Source organism: Cucurbita pepo, chromosome 20 (genome assembly GCF_057944985.1).
Source record: "Cucurbita pepo subsp. pepo isolate OVF chromosome 20, ASM5794498v1, whole genome shotgun sequence".
Lineage (NCBI taxonomy): Eukaryota > Viridiplantae > Streptophyta > Magnoliopsida > Cucurbitales > Cucurbitaceae > Cucurbita > Cucurbita pepo.
The window spans coordinates 10,555,688-10,561,687 of record NC_141817.1 but is presented as its reverse complement, the minus strand read 5'-3'; the positions used below and the strand labels follow the sequence as shown (position 1 = coordinate 10,561,687).

At 37.1% G+C, this 6,000-nt stretch overlaps 1 pseudogene across 1 annotated transcript; it reads left to right on the top strand.

Moving 5' to 3' along the window:
* The first annotated feature begins 1,675 nt into the window (after nucleotides 1-1,675).
* On the top strand, nucleotides 1,676-2,978 carry LOC111783220 (dof zinc finger protein DOF3.6-like; annotated as a pseudogene). The gene is made up of 2 exons (XR_015414655.1): nucleotides 1,676-1,931; nucleotides 2,014-2,978. The product of XR_015414655.1 is annotated as a dof zinc finger protein DOF3.6-like (transcript).
* The last annotated feature ends 3,022 nt before the right edge of the window (nucleotides 2,979-6,000 follow it).

Below are 6,000 nucleotides of genomic sequence, written 5' to 3'. Positions count from 1 at the left end.
ATTTTCTCTCCATAGGTACGCATCTGACTGACTATTGCCATTGATCTTGACAAAAAATCAGCAATTGATTCGCCATTCGTCATGAGTAGAGTTTCAAAATCACGTCTTAGAGATTGCAATTTCACTGTCATGACCTTTGAGTCTCCTAGAAACTCCTTCTGTAGAATTGACCATGCCTGCTTTGATGTGGTTGCTGCTGCAATTCGTGAAAAAATAGTCTCATGAACTGCTTGCTGAATAATGAATAGAGCCTTGGCATCGTTTTTCTTGGTTTCTCTTAGTCTCTCCTTTTCTTCTATTGTGGGTTCTAATACATCAGCAAACCCGTGCTCCACCAAGTCCCATAGCTCCTGCGATCTGAGCAAGGTCTTCATCTTGATGCTCCACCACTCGTATTTCTCACCATTAAATATTGGTAACAACGGTGCAGAGGAAGAAAAACCAGCTACTGCCATTTTTGTTTTGTGAAAGAAAATAATCACTCGCCCTCGTGTCGAACGAACCTGGCTCTGATACCAAAATTGTTGGAAAGAGGGATAGTGAAAGAGATAGGAATAGATGAGAATAGATAGAAGCTGCAGTGCTTTATTAATGTCTACTGACTTGATGCTTAGAGGGTTACACAATTCCCGTATTTATAGCTAATACAGTGGACCAGAAATAGTAAATCATAGAAATCTAGATAAACTCAAATCTAATAACAATCTCCTAAAATCTTGTTAGTTTGAATATTTGAATCATATCTAACTACTCTAAATCATATCTTGATTTTGAATACTTTGAATCATATCTCAACAGCCCCACCACCAAACCCCCTAATTGCTACATATTGGCGCGTAATACTTCACTATTTAACTACGGCAATCAGTGTACCAACTCAAGTCCACCGTTAGTCGATAGAGTTCAGTTTGATCTGTTACGTATCGTCACTAGTCTTACCGTTTTAAAACGCATGTGTTAGGGAGTTCTTGCAGAGTGGAACTGTACAAGACTTTTTTCGAATAAGCCAATTCATTTGGAATCCTGCCGATCCACTCTTTTTCCATTTCAAAGATCAGCCTTTTTCTCTGTGTTTTCGCATCGAGAATTCTTTGGAGACGAAGAGATATGATAGAGATATACAAGGTAGATATTTGGTAAAGGTTTGATAGAGATATATTTGTCAGATTATACGTCGTTCCTTTAAATCTTTGCAAGCTATATTTAGTAAATTGGCAGTGCTCTACTTCTATTTATTCTCTGTATTCTCTCTGTACAAACCTGTAAGTCATAATAATAAAACCTTTAGCCAATATTTGTCAATATTCTTCTTTGTATTTTCTCTCTCCTGTTATTTGTGTTCATCTTGATCTTGTATTTTCTCTCTCCTGTTCTTTGTGTTCATCTTGATCGAGTATGTGCGTTGTTGAGCGATACTAACAATTGGTATCAGAGCTAACAACTGGTATCGATCCTAACACAATATTTACCAAATATGTTCTTATTTAACGGAACGCTATTAGATCAAATGACAAAGACGTTGTTGAGAAAAAAATGGCTTTTCGGGGATGAAAATTTATAAAAAGATTTTATGCATTAAGATTATTAAATGCATGAGAGGAGAGGCACTTTATTCCCCTTCTCCCTTTATGAGTGCATAGGTGAAAGCTTATAAGCTAAGTAAGCTAAGTAAGCTCCTTCCACTAAAACCCTAAAAATACAATAAAACAAAAAGATAAAGAAGAGAATGAAGGGAATAAGAGACCAAAGTTCATCAAAAGCTTCCTCTCCATACCTTTAATTCTCTTCTTCCTTTTCTCTTTTACCTTCGTCTCTGCTTACGATTCTCCGAACGCATCGAATTCCGCTTTATAAAAGGATAAAAGATCAGTCCTTCCATGGATTTCTCCTCTCTTCCACTCTTTTTAGATCCTCCTCCCAATTGCCTTCAGGTTAGGGTTTTGTGTTCTTTTCCTTCTTCCTCTTGAATATCCCAAATATCTCAACTTTTTTCTTTATTGGGTTTTTTTGCAGCCATCAAATCATGTCGGTGGCAGTGGAGTTAGCTCGATTCGACGCGGTTCCATGGCCGACCGAGCTCGGTTGGCTAACGTACCTCTACCGGAGATGGCCCTCAAGTGTCCTAGATGTGATTCAACCAACACCAAATTTTGTTACTTCAATAACTATAGTCTCTCTCAACCGCGCCATTTCTGTAAGGCTTGTCGCCGATATTGGACTCGTGGTGGTGCGCTTCGGAACGTCCCGGTTGGAGGTGGTTGTCGTCGGAATAAGAAGATTAAAACTCGACGCTCGAAGTCTCCGGTAGCTCGGAATGAAACTCAGCTGAATGTTATTGGTGATTTACAGCCTCAAAATCCTCCCCTTTCATTCATGGCTTCATTCAACAATTTTCCTCAATATGGAACAATGAATTTAGGGTTGAATTTCAATGATATTGGAAACGATGCTCTTCAGAATCATCAATGGCGCAGTGTCATGAACTTTCCTGTCTCAGGTGGCTTAGAAACCCCATCGGGATGGTACCCAACAAATTCAAGCCTAATACCAAATTCAAGAGCGACCCAGTTGCCTTTAGGGAAGATTGAAGATAACCCAAGTGCTGAATTTGGTGAAATCCTCAAATTTGGGTATCAATAATTGTGATAAGCAATGGAAATGGGTGCACAGATCTTTCAGCTGCTATCAGTTCTTCTTCAAGTGGCGCCTCCCACGGCTTTGTTGTAAGTTTCATTGATATATATATCAACTTACCAAGATTTAAATGGTCAAGTGAGTTGACAAATGATTAAAAGAAAAAAAGACATCACTTGATCAGTTAAATCTTATATTAAGCTACTTAGGCTTTATAGATGTTAATCATAACAAAATATTGTTTTTTTTTTTTTTTCATTTCAATTTCTTTTGAGAATATGTGTGATTATGATCTGCATATGTTTATGTTTGTTAAGGTACTGAAATCGATCGAGTTGAATCTACATGGAAGAATGTTTTTTTGTTTGGGTATAAAATAAGCACACTATGTTGAAGTGATAGATCTAAGCTCAATTCTTAGATTCCATATCGGTTGGAGAGGAGAATGAAATATTTCTTATAATAAGATTAAAGCGGACAATATCTATTAGTGGTGAGCTTGGGCTGTTACAAATGATATCAGAGCCAAACACCAGCCCATGTGCCAGTGAGGACATTGGGACCCTAAGGGGGGTGGATTTTAAGATCTCACATCGTCGGTGGGAGAGAGGAACGAAACATTTCTTATACGGGCATGTAAACCTCTCCCTAGTAGACGCGTTTTAAAACCATGAGGCTAACAACGATACGTAACATGCTAAAACGGACAATATCTACAAGCGGTGAGCTTGAGCTATTACAAATGATATCATAGCCAGACACTAGACGGTGTGCTAGTGAAGACGCTGAGCTCCTAATGGAATGGATTGTGAGATCCCATCTCGATTGGAGAGAGAAACAAAACAGTGAAAACATCTTTCTAGTAGACATGTTTAGAAACCATGAAGCTGACGGAGACGTAAGATTGGAAATTTCATATGGTTTATGCGAGCATAATAAGTATTGAAGAAAGCTACCCACAATGGGAATTTGAGGCAGAAAATTTGAGTACATTATTCTCAAAGACACACCTTTTAATGCAGCTCTGATTTTGAAGAGAAAACTGTTGACCTGATTTGACACCTACACGTCCTTTCAACGTCATCGCTTATTATTGGTGTCTTTGTCTTCAAATTGTTTGATACAAAAAAGAAAGTGGTGTGAGTGATGAAGCTTTAACAGGTAATGGTGTTCCTTCCCACATGCTGGATTTTTCTTTTACTGATTGCTTCATATTTTTCGTCAAAACGTCAAGACATGTGTGTGTGAGTGTGTGCATGTGTGTAGAAAAAAACAAGACAGAGTTAGAACAATGATATTGTCGTAATATGTGTACAAGTACGGATGTAATGAAGACAGCAATCTTAAGAAAACGCCAACAACCAAACTAAAAAAAACCAAGAACACAACATTTTTCTAGAAGTTTTGTTTCTTGTTTTTTTGGTTGAAGATCTTGTGTAAAGATCCAAACTACTTGGAGTAGTTACTGAGATTCTCTAGGATTTGTTTGGATAATTCGAAATCTATGTTGGATATATTCGATATTAGATGACTATGAAATTTCGTCTCAAAACCAATTAGGATAAGTATCAGGTCTCATCTCTTTAAGACGGTGTCTCGTTAAGTTCATCATGCTTGGGTTGAATCTTTTTCTATTTCATTGAATACATGTTTGGTCTTTATAGGCTGGGTCCATTAATCTAAGAAATAATGAGAATTCTTGATCTCTCAATTCGAAAATCTAGGATTTGAATTGATGGTCGTTCATTAATTCAGACCTCCTAAATTGCATTGATTTATACTAAAGATTTCATTTTTATTGGAATTTGGTTATTCACCATGTACGAGAATCACCGCTGATGTAACAACAAGAAAATAAGAACTTGGAGAGAGAAAAGCCGAGGGAAAGGAGCAAAGCAGCTTTACCGAGTTCTCCCGGGGAGAGGAAAAAAAAAGAGAATAGACCAGTAGGGAGAGTAGTTTAGTCTCATTCACCTTGAGTCTTTCCTTCCTTAATAAGCGGAACACTTTCTATTGACAGGACATAAAAGATTGTTAAATTAGGTTAAAAATCAAAGGTAGAGAGAGAGAGAAAAGAACGGAATCGATAGCCTTAGATAAACATATGATTCTAACTTAAAATCAATTGACGGTTAAAGAAATACCTCATGTATCTTATTAAGAATGTGAAACCTCTTCATATTTTCGTATGAGATTCTCAACATTCAAGTGATTTCTTCTTTATAACAATGAACATTACATGAATTCAAAGGCCATATCTCCAACTCTTATACTGTGAGATTCCACATCGATTGAACAGAGGAATGAGTGTTAGCGAGGATGCTAGCCCCAAAAGGGGATGTAATATGAGATCCTATATCGATTGAAGAGATGAACGAGTGTCAGCGAGGACCTAGACTCCAAAAGAAGTGAATTGTGAGATCACACATTAGTTGGAGAGGGAAACAAACATTTTTTATAAGGGTGTGAAAATCTCTCCCTAGCATACACGTTTTACAAACTTTGAGAAAAAACTCAAAAAGAAAACCTCAAAAATGACAATATCTACTCGTAATGGACTTGAAGTAATGGAATGAATGCATAAAAGAAAGGTCGGATCAATATAACTTTCACACAAACCGAGAGAGAGATGAGATTGTAAAGATGTGTGTGGAAATGGGTGACAAAGAGAAAAGAAAGGGAAGAAAGAAAGACATAAAAGAGGAGTGGTTGCTGTTGTGGGTACGTACGAACACCACCCATCAAAGGCCCCTCCACACCTCTCTTTCTCTTCCACTTCCCATACATATCAATTCCGACCCTTATCATCGAAATATACTTTAAGCCCACCTACATCGATTAAATATGATTCAAGATCGAAATATACTGAAACTATGAAATGAAACAGAAACAACAATTCGAGGGAGAGATTCTTTGAACCGAAGAACTTTAAGCAAAAGAGGAGTAGATGAATAAACGGATAACGCATCTAAATGAAAATGATCTAGAAGATAGCATAGTTAAGAACGGCTTATAAGAATTGAAAAATATAATCTATACCAACGAGGTGCATTTTCTTTTTCGGTGGGTGTAAAATAATTTTGTATTGATTGACCTCGTAGAAATTTTCCTAGAGTCCATGTGTTCGAGGACAAAACATTATGAAAGGATCTGTGTTGGTTTGTGAGGATAGTTTATACTCTTAAAAGCGAGAAATAAGTAACGTAACTAAGTCGGTGGTTTTTCTTTATAAGTTCAACGTGCGAATGGATGCAACTTGTTCAGGTCCGACAGGGACACTGTTAAATCCATGAACACCCACTTAAAGCTATGTCTTTTCATTTATTTATATTATATGGTTATTATTATTATTATGAACGTAACGTT